General features: G+C 42.7%; 1 pseudogene; it reads right to left on the bottom strand.

The window, feature by feature from the left end:
- Positions 1-2,569: 2,569 nt before the first annotated feature.
- On the bottom strand, positions 2,570-3,731 carry LOC102858842 (annotated as a pseudogene).
- Positions 3,732-9,698: the final 5,967 nt, after the last annotated feature.

The raw sequence follows: 9,698 nt of genomic DNA, 5'->3' as shown, positions 1-9,698 counted from the left end.
CCCCAGATGTGTCTTGGAGGAAGTACAGCCTGGGTGCTCCTTAAAGGCAAGGACGGTGAGACCTTGTCTCACATACTTTGGGCCTGTTGTCATTAGAGGCCAGTCCTCATACAGAAACGACTGGAACAGCACATCAACAGAGAACTGCCTGAAGTGCAGTCTGGGTTTAGAAGAGGCTGTAGCACTAGGTATTTTATAGCTAATATTAGATGGACCTTGGCTAAAAGCAGGGAGTACCAGAGGAATGTCTATTTGTGTTTCATTGACTATGCAAAGGTATTTGACTGTGTGGATCACAACAAACTGGCTGACTCTGAGAAGAATGAGAATCCCAGAACACTTGATTGTGTTATGTGAAGCCTGTACTCAGACCAGCAGGCAGTCGTCAGAAAAGAGCAAGGGAACACTGCATGGTTCAAAATTGGGAAGGGTGCATGCCAGGGATGTATCCTATCTCCATAACTTTTCAATCTATATGCAAAACAGATCATCTGGGAGGTGGACTCTATGAGGACAAATGTGACATCAGGATTGGAAGTAGACTCATCAACAATTTATGTTACGCAGATAACACAACCCTGCTTGCTGAAACTGAGGAAGAACTGGAGCGCTTGCTGCAGAAGGTCAAGAACTGCAGCCTTCAATATGGATTGAAGCTCAAATTCAAGGAAGCAAAGATTCTCACTACTGGGCCAATTGGCAGCATCAAGATAGATGGTGAAGAAATTGAGATTGTTAAAAGCTTTCGTTTGCTTGACTCCACAATTAACACTCTTGGTACTAGCAGCCAGGAAATCAAAAGACGGATTGCATTGGGAAAGTCTGCTGTCAGAGATCTCTGCAAAGTACTGAAGAGTAACAATGTCAGTCTGGAGACTAAGGTGTGCCTGATGCAGGCCATAGTCTTTGCAATTACTTGCTATGTACCAGAAAGCTAGACAATGATGAGGAATGACAGAAGGAGAATTGATGCCTTTGAGCTGTGGTACTGGAGAAAAGTTTAAATATACCATGGACTGCTAGGAGAACAAATAAGTTCATTCTAGAGAAGGTGAGACCAGGCTGCTCCTTGGAGGCAAGGATTCTGAAGCTTTTCCTGACATACTTTGGACATAGTGCAAAGAGGGACCGGTTCTTGGAGAGTGACATCATGCTTGGGAGAGTGGAGGGACAGTGCAAGTGAGGAAGACCCTCGATGAGATAGATTGATTCAGTGACTGGAGTAATGGGGGGGTAGATGTGTCAGAGGCAATAAGATTGGCACAGGATAGAGGAGGGTTTAAGGATGTTATACATTATGGGAAGCCAAATTTTATATCAAATATATGAAAAACCATATGCTTATTCAGGCATTGAAGGAATCACAAACCTATAAGTTGGAATTTCCCTTGTGACAGATAACAGGAAATGAGACAGCTAGGGTTCCCCTGCAGAGGGAGGGAGTGTTAATGCATGTGAAATACTTCCTTCCTGAGCCAAGTATAAGATTGACAATAGAGAAAAATTGGGCTTCATTTAGAAGAGAATTCTATTTATGATTTTCTTCCCCTGATTCTCACTAAATACACACAGAGGCATGGCTTGTGGTGCTTCAGCTAATTTGAACTACTTGGCCCCCTGTTTTTATGCTCTCTGTTTTATCTCATTCTTGGTGTTCTGTCTCATTATTAATTATTAATATACTGCAATAATACATAGAGTCACAGGGGACTTGATGGCACATAACAACAACAACAGCAACAACAACCTTGGAAAAAAAGACATCATACTGAAATAGGTAGAGGATCAGAGAAAGAGAAGAAGACCCTCAACAAGATAAATTGATAAAGTGACTATAACAATGGGCTTGAGCATATCAGAGATCATCAGGATGGTTAGGATAGGGCAAGGTTCAGATCTGTTGTTCATAGGGTTGCTGTAAATCATAGCAGACTTGCTGGTACCTAACAACATACATACATACATACATACATACATACATACATACATACATACATACATAAATAAATAAATAAAGGACAGTAGTGACTGAGTGGTAGACTTCTCACCTTCCCTAAGGGAGATCTTGGTTCAGTTGCCAGCCATGTCCAGGCACTATTCATTGATTGCTTGTTATGATGCTGGAAAGGTTTCAACAGAGCTACTAAGATGGACTAGGAAGAAAGGCATTGCAATCTTCTGAAAATCAGCTAATGAAAACTTTATGAATCACAGTAGTTTGATCCAAAATTGGTCAGAGACATGGTTCAGGACTATAAAAAGAGCAAAGGCCATATAGGAACAGCCATATCTGACAACAACTTCATCTTACATGGATCCACAATTAACACCCGTGGTACCAGGAGTCAGGAAATAAGGAGATACGGGGGAGGGGGGTGTTTGTGTGTTTTTGGTTTGTTTGGGTTTTTTGTTTTGTTTTGTTTTGTTTTTGTGGTTGTTTTTTTGTTGTTTTTTTTTTTTTAACCATCAGGAGGTGTACTAGGGAGAGGAGAGGTGGTGGGACTATCATCGGGGCCTCCCAGGGGCAGCAGCCTTTGCAGACTATTAAGGGATGAGAAGAACTTGGAATTCAGGGGGGTCCCCCAGCAAAGAGGAGCTCCAGGGCCACCTGGATGTGCCCTCCAGTGGCCTGCAGGGCCCGCAGGCTCAGCTCATCATCATGGATGCCCATATCACGTAGCTGCTGCAGCTGGGGCTGCCACTGGCTCTGGAGGCTAGGCTATACAGAAGCCTGCAGAGCATGCTGCAGGGCTTGGCTGAAGAGATCATTGGTGATGGGTGTTCCTGACTGGACACTGGAGAACATCGACGAAGTTCCTGAGGAATGGCCCTGGGTTCCAGGAGTTGGGGTGTGAGAACTGCTCTCTGGAGTGCTAGCCAGGGCCAGGGCTGTGGCCAGCTCACTCTGGGTGATGGGTCAGGGACCAGCGGCTCTACTGTACCCCAAGGAGGCTGGGTGGGAGCTGGGTGTGCTGCTAGGTCGTGTGGACCTGGTACTGGGATGAAAGTCATCCTCATCATGTGAGAGCCCTTCAAACAGGAAGCCACCTGGCATGTCCCGGTATGAACTGGGGGGTATGCTCCAGGAAGAAGAGTCAGCTCCTGGCAGTGGGGTGCTGCCCGCCACCAAGTGCAGACAGAACCAGCACGATGGCATTGACCAGGGCTGGGTGGGCAGACACCAACGTATCAAGCATGTTGGGATCAGTGAAGACAGAAAACAGGTTCTTGTCTTGAAGAACTCCAAGAGCAATGGGGTCACTGCTGAGGCCTGGAGAGGCCACGATGATCTGGTCCAATGATTCCTTGTTGCTGAGCATCTTAGAGACCACCTCTCTGTATGAAGAGCTGCTGTGCAGGGCGGTGTGCAGCACCCGGAACTCCCTCATGGCAGCCACTCTGTCCACAGGTTCTGGTTTCTAATCAGGCTCAGGCCACGACTTACGCAGAACGTGGACTATGGACCCAGGTTGAATGCCATAGAAGTCAAGGGTTTGGTCATCTTTCAGCTTCCGGCCACAGTAGATCAGATCAATCATCTCGGGGTCTGAAACAAATTCCTAGAGTTTGGCAGCAATGAACTGTTTCAGAAATTAAATACTATAGGCTTCCAGAGAGAAGTCACCCAGTTCTGCCTCTGGTAACGGAAGAATAGACTTTGGTGCAAGAGGCTGGTCAGCCAGCTTCACCGCCAGGTGCCAGTCTAAGAGAGACATCCTCTCTCTTTCACGCTCTCTTTCTCCCTGTCATCTCTCCTCCATCAAATACTCATTTAAAACACAGACTTGATCAAGTCACTCTTCTTAAAACTTTCCAGTGGCTTCTCTTTGTGGCTACCCCACTGCTCCTGAGGCCCACCTAACCAGAGGACACACAATGAGGACCCACACCCCTGGACCCAGCACCCTCACCCTTCCCGCGGAAGGAAGTCAGCTGCAGAGCTGCTGGTCAGATGCATGGTTTTGGTTATGGTTTTTGTGTACCATCGAGTTGGAACTGACCCATAGCTGACCCTCCAGCAGGATTTCAGAGGGAGTTAATCACATGGGACGAGATTGGTCCTCCTTCTCCCATGGAGCAGTTGATGGATTCTAACTGCAAGCCTTCTGGATTGCACTGGGGATATCTGCAGTTAGGGATCTCTCCAAATTTTGAGGAGTAATGATGTCAATTTGAGGACTAAGGTGTATCTGATTCAGGTCATGGTCTTTCTGATCAGTTGCTATGCATCTGAGAGCTGGACAATGAATAAGGATGCCAGAAGAAGAATTAATGTCTTTGAGCATCAGTGGTGTTAGAGAAGAGCACTGAAACATTCCATGGATGGCCAAAAGAACTGATATGTCTTGGAGAGGGTACAGCCAGAGTGATCTTTGGAGGCAAAAGTGATAAGACTTCACCTCACATATTTCAGGCATGTTGCTAGGAGGTGCTATTTCTCGGAGAGGGACATGATGCTCAGAAAGGTAGAGGGTCAGTTAAGGGGAGGAGGGCCAGGAGGATTGACATGGTGACTGCTGCAATGGGCTCTAATGTGTCAGGATGGCACAGGACAGGACAGGGTTCAGGTCTATTGTTCACAGGGTTGCTATGGATCTAAGTCAACTTAACGGCAACTAGCAACAACATAACAACAGAGATTTGTGACGATGGTGTCGAATAGGGCACAATGTCATACACAGGATTACAATGAATCATAATCAACTTGGTAGTACCTAACAAAAACAACATACACATGGTTAAATTGGAGCTCAGATTTGTTTTCATTGTGGTACCAAGGCTGTGGGCTGGGAGACCTCCAGACTTCACTTGTTATCTACCAAGTTGTTGCTGTTGTTGTTAGTAGCTGCCAATAATTTGACTCCTGATTTAAGGAGAAGCTCATGCACAACAGAACTAAATGCTAGTTGGTCCTTGTGGAGTTCATCTTTCAATATGACTTTCCTTGCCACAGTTTAGCTTTGTCATGGAGATGGGCAGAAATATATGAATGGGGTATGGAAGCTAACAACAATAATTCACACAGGAGGAAATTGCCCATATTTCTCCATTGGGAGAGCTGATGGGTTCAAATCCTTGTTTCTGGGTTGATGGCACAACTTTTTTTCCCACTAGGCCACAAGAGCTCCCTAAACAAATAACAAACAGACAAATAATACAAAGTGAGCAATAACACCTGTGAAGAACTTTTCCTCAGAATAACCATCTAAAGAGCAGCAACTGCCTCAAAGGAAGTTCAGAAGGCAAAGTAGGGCAGTAAAGAAGAACAAATGGCAACAAGGAGCCCAGAGGGAAGGCGTGTAGGTAGAGTGTTGTTACACTGGGGGGATGCAAACAACATCACAATATGGAATGTGTGTAAATTGCTAAATTGAAAACTAATTTGCTCTGTAAACCTTCACCCAAATCACAATAATTTTCTAAAAGATTCTATGGCTCAGCAACTAGGTTAAAAAATAGGAGCCAAGCCTCGCGTGTCATTCTGCAGGGTATGACAATGGCTGGCGTTCTCATCAACACTGGCAGAGAATCCACACTTCTTAAATAACCCTCATCTTGCCAGTGAGATATTTCTAATGTTCATTATTTTATTAGCAAAGCCTCTGATGTGTAGACACCAAGAGACCTGAAGCATTTGATATGGTGCTTTGCTACTACTGACTGATGTGCTCTGCTGGCCATTATTAGCTCATAGATCAAATCTCATTGAAATACGAACTTGTATCACGGTGATTCTGCTCAAGTACTTAAAGAAAATTCTAGAGAACAGATGCTGTCACTGAACGTGTTTCTAATACAGGAACTGAGGTATAAAGTTAGTGAAAAAGACAAAGTTAGTGACTAGTCCACAGCGATGAACTAAGGCCTATGAAAAACAAAATTAGAAAAAGTGAGTGAAAATAGGAAGAAACCGGAAACTCCACCACTTAGAGGGGTTTTTATGGATTTTTATACATAGGTGTTGTGAAACATAGGAAACATGTGGAAATAGCTATAAACTCAGGTGAGCTCTAAAAGAGCATAGAGGATGGATTACTGAGAGGAGTGTTTAGATTCTTCCCCTCACATAATGCTAGATCATCTACTATTTATTTTACTTTGTGCTTTGGTTTCTTAATCTGTGAAATTGTTATTGTTGTTGTTAAACACCTGGTGGCAATCGACTGACTCATAGCCAATCCTCCAGTGGGTTTTCAGAGGCTGTTAATCACATGGGAGGATATCATCCATCTTTCTTCCACGTGGCAACTGGTAATTTTGAACTGCGTGCCTCTGGGTTGGCAGTCTAACTCTGCGTGTGTCGTCAGATCTATGTAATCTGTAAAATGTTATTTTGTGGTAGAATCTCCGACTCATAGGTGACCCTCCAAGTGGGTTTTCAGAGGCAGTTAATCACATAGGAGGAGATTGCCCATCCCTTTCCCACAGAACAGCTGGTGGATTCCAATTGAGTGCCTTTGGGATTGCAGCACAGCTTCTAACCACTAGGCCACCAGAGCTCCCGTATGTGTAAAATAGGAACAATAATTTCTTTATTGGAAAATTTGTAAAGAAAGGAAAAAAAATCTAATCTGTTTAAAGACACCTGGCATTGGGCCACTCTGCCCCCTGGTGGCTCTATTTTAGAAACGATGAGGGATGGGAAGGGCAGTTATAAGATGTGGAAACTGGAAAACGAAAATTTTTCTGATACTTGCCTTCTGTTGTACAGTAGGGAGATCTGTTGGCCTAGTGGTTAAAGAGTTGTTCTGCCAACCTAACGGCAAGAGGTACGAATCCACTAGTTGCTGAAAGCGAGAAAAATAGACAGTCTCACCCTATGCAATTCAGTCTTTGGAAAACCCACAGAGGGTCAGCGGTAAGTCATTTCCAACTCAAGAGCAGTGAGTGAGTGAATGGACCTTTTAATAATTGAAAGCACACAATGTAGGGAATTTCATGAGTCATCCAGTTATCCCTGAGTAATTTTATTGTATTTGTTTTCACTTTTTCCTTTAGATCTACATTCTTGGGCCATCTGTTGGGAAATCTGGTGGAGTTGTGCTGCTAACCCAGAAGCAGCCTCTTTGCTGGTTCAAATCCATCAGCAGCCACTGCGGATAGGCACTCTCCCCCTGTGTAAATTGCGGCCTCAGAAACCCAGTGGTGGGTCACTTACGAGCCAGATTGAAGTCAAAGACAATGATTTTTTAGTTTTGTGTTATTTAGGAGGGATGCAAAGAGGTCAAATCAACACTGGGAGCTGCATAAAAATATCATTTAGAAATAACTTAAAAATACGATAGCTTTAGCAGGCAGGGAGAGTATGAAAAGAATTCAGGGTTGGATGAAGCTGTAAATACTGATTAGATTCAATCAAGGGGTGAAGCAATTGAGTCATGGAACTTCACCCAGCCTAATTTGCTGATGATGAAATGGAAAGAAGTCGTTAAAATTATTTAAATAAATTAAATTAAAAAGAAATGGAAAGAAGTTCAGAGAATTAGCACAACTTTAAATTGGACTCAGGGGATTTGGATTATGAATCCAAACCCATTTGTAGGATGAGCACTTAGAGACTTCTTTTTAGACAAAGAAAATCTTAAAAAAAAAAAAGTCTCAGCAATGCCCAGGCTTGTGAAAAGGTAGCACTAGTGTTTTTGGATATTGTTGTTGCTGTTGTTATGTGCCGTTGAGTCCACTACAACTCATGACGACCCTATGACCATAGCTCTGAACCCTGCTCTATGCCAATTTCACTGTCTCTGACACACCTACCCTTATTACCCTAGTTATTGTGTCAATCCATTTCATCTGGAATCTTCTTCTTCTGCGCTGTCCCTTCATCCTTCCAAGCATGATTTCCTTCTTCTCCAAACACTAGTCCCTCCTGGGTACATGCTCAAAATAGTTAAGAAAGAGTCTCAAAATCTTTGCCTCCATATCACCACTTAAACTTTGTTAAGGAGCTGTCCTTACATAGTTGACTAAATGTTTGCCAACGAGCAATTTCAGTTAGCTGCAATATAACCCTAAACCCTAAATTCACTTAGAAAAGTGACTACAAATTTTAGGGACAAGATGATTACTTGCTGATGAGATTTATCTCCTTTTACATCTGAAAGACCTACAATTAAAAAAAAACAAACAAACCAAAAAACCACCAAACATCAACACCCAAAACAATTGAAGAATTATTTTTACCAAGTTAATTCCAACTCATAGCAATTCTGTCTGCTGTGGGACATAATAGAATTACGCATAGGATTCCCAAGGCTGTAAATCATTACAGAAGCAGGCTACACATCACTTTTCTTCCAATGGAGCTGTTAGTGGGTTTGAACCACCAACCTTTTGATTAGCAACTGAGCTATTTAATCACTGCACCATTACAACTTCTGACCTAAAATTAAGTATATTCTCATTAGATGCCATCGAGTATGACTCATAGTGACACTATGAACAACAGATCTGAACACCGTCCTCCTGTGCCATCCTTACCATGTCTGGCACACTTGAGGCCATTGCTATAGTAACTGTGTCAGTCTTATTGAGGGTCTTCCTTTCTTTCCCTGACTACCTTTTCTAACATAATGTCCTTCTCCAAGAGGTAACTCCTCCTAAAAACATGCCCAGGGTATATTATATTTCACCTTCCTTAACTTCAAGCAGCACACTGGCTACACATTTTAAAAAGACATTGTTTAGAAAGTACCATACCTCCTTCCACAGTGGTTGCACCATTTTACATTCCCAGCAACAGTAAATAGGGGTTACAGTTTCTCTGCAACCTCACCAGCTTTTGTTGTTCGCTGTTCTGTTAAATTTTGCTATTCTTACTGGGGTGAGATGATATCTCATAGTTGTTTTGATTTGAAGCTCTGAAATATTATACAAAATGTGTGACCCTGGAGGACATTATGCTGAGTTAAATATCTCAGTCACAAAAGGCCAAATACTACAAAGGGCCACTGTTGTAAAGTGAGACTGACATCAGAGTTGGGAGGAAACTAAGAGGGGATAAATAATGTATACTGCATTGAAACAGATGAGGAAGAGTACTGTTTAGGAGGAATATATGATTAGGCATTATTGTCATGACAAGAGTCCAGAATGAAACCTGTATGGTAGAGTGGATTGGGGGCGGGGGTGTATAACAATGAAAGAATAATAATAATAATAATAATTGCTGCTGCTATTATTATTATTATTATTACTTGTCAAAGAGAAAAGTGACCTGAGGGGGAGTGGGCAGGGAGGGAAGTGTGCAACAATGAATGAATGGAAATTAAAAAAATAAAATAAAATTCAGAGGCTGAAAAAAAAGACATTTATTTGTACTTTTGGCAGTACATGGAATATTCAGCACTCTTCTCCAACACCGCAACTCAAAGGCATGAATTCTTCTGTCATCCTTATCCACTGTTAAACTTACAGATACATAGCAAGTAGTTGAAAAATATTATCATTTATACAAGGTGCAGCCTAGCTGTCAAACTGACATCACTGCTATTCAGCACTCAGGAGCGGTCCCTGACAGCAGTCTTTCCCCCTACAATAAATCTTTTTCTTTTCTGGCTGTTAGTGTCTTGGATATTGATTGTAGATCCAAAGAAGATTAAATAATTGGCAATTTCTCTCATGATGTTGCTTATCAGCCTGGGGTGAGGATTTTTGTTTTCTTGATTTTGAGATGTAATGGGAGTTTGAGTACTAGC

This window comes from Elephantulus edwardii, unplaced genomic scaffold (assembly GCF_000299155.1).
Source record: "Elephantulus edwardii isolate Elephantulus edwardi_28Jun2011 unplaced genomic scaffold, EleEdw1.0 scaffold00032, whole genome shotgun sequence".
NCBI lineage: Eukaryota > Metazoa > Chordata > Mammalia > Macroscelidea > Macroscelididae > Elephantulus > Elephantulus edwardii.
The sequence above is the reverse complement of the archived record's forward strand: the minus strand, read 5'-3'. Positions and strand labels throughout refer to the sequence as shown.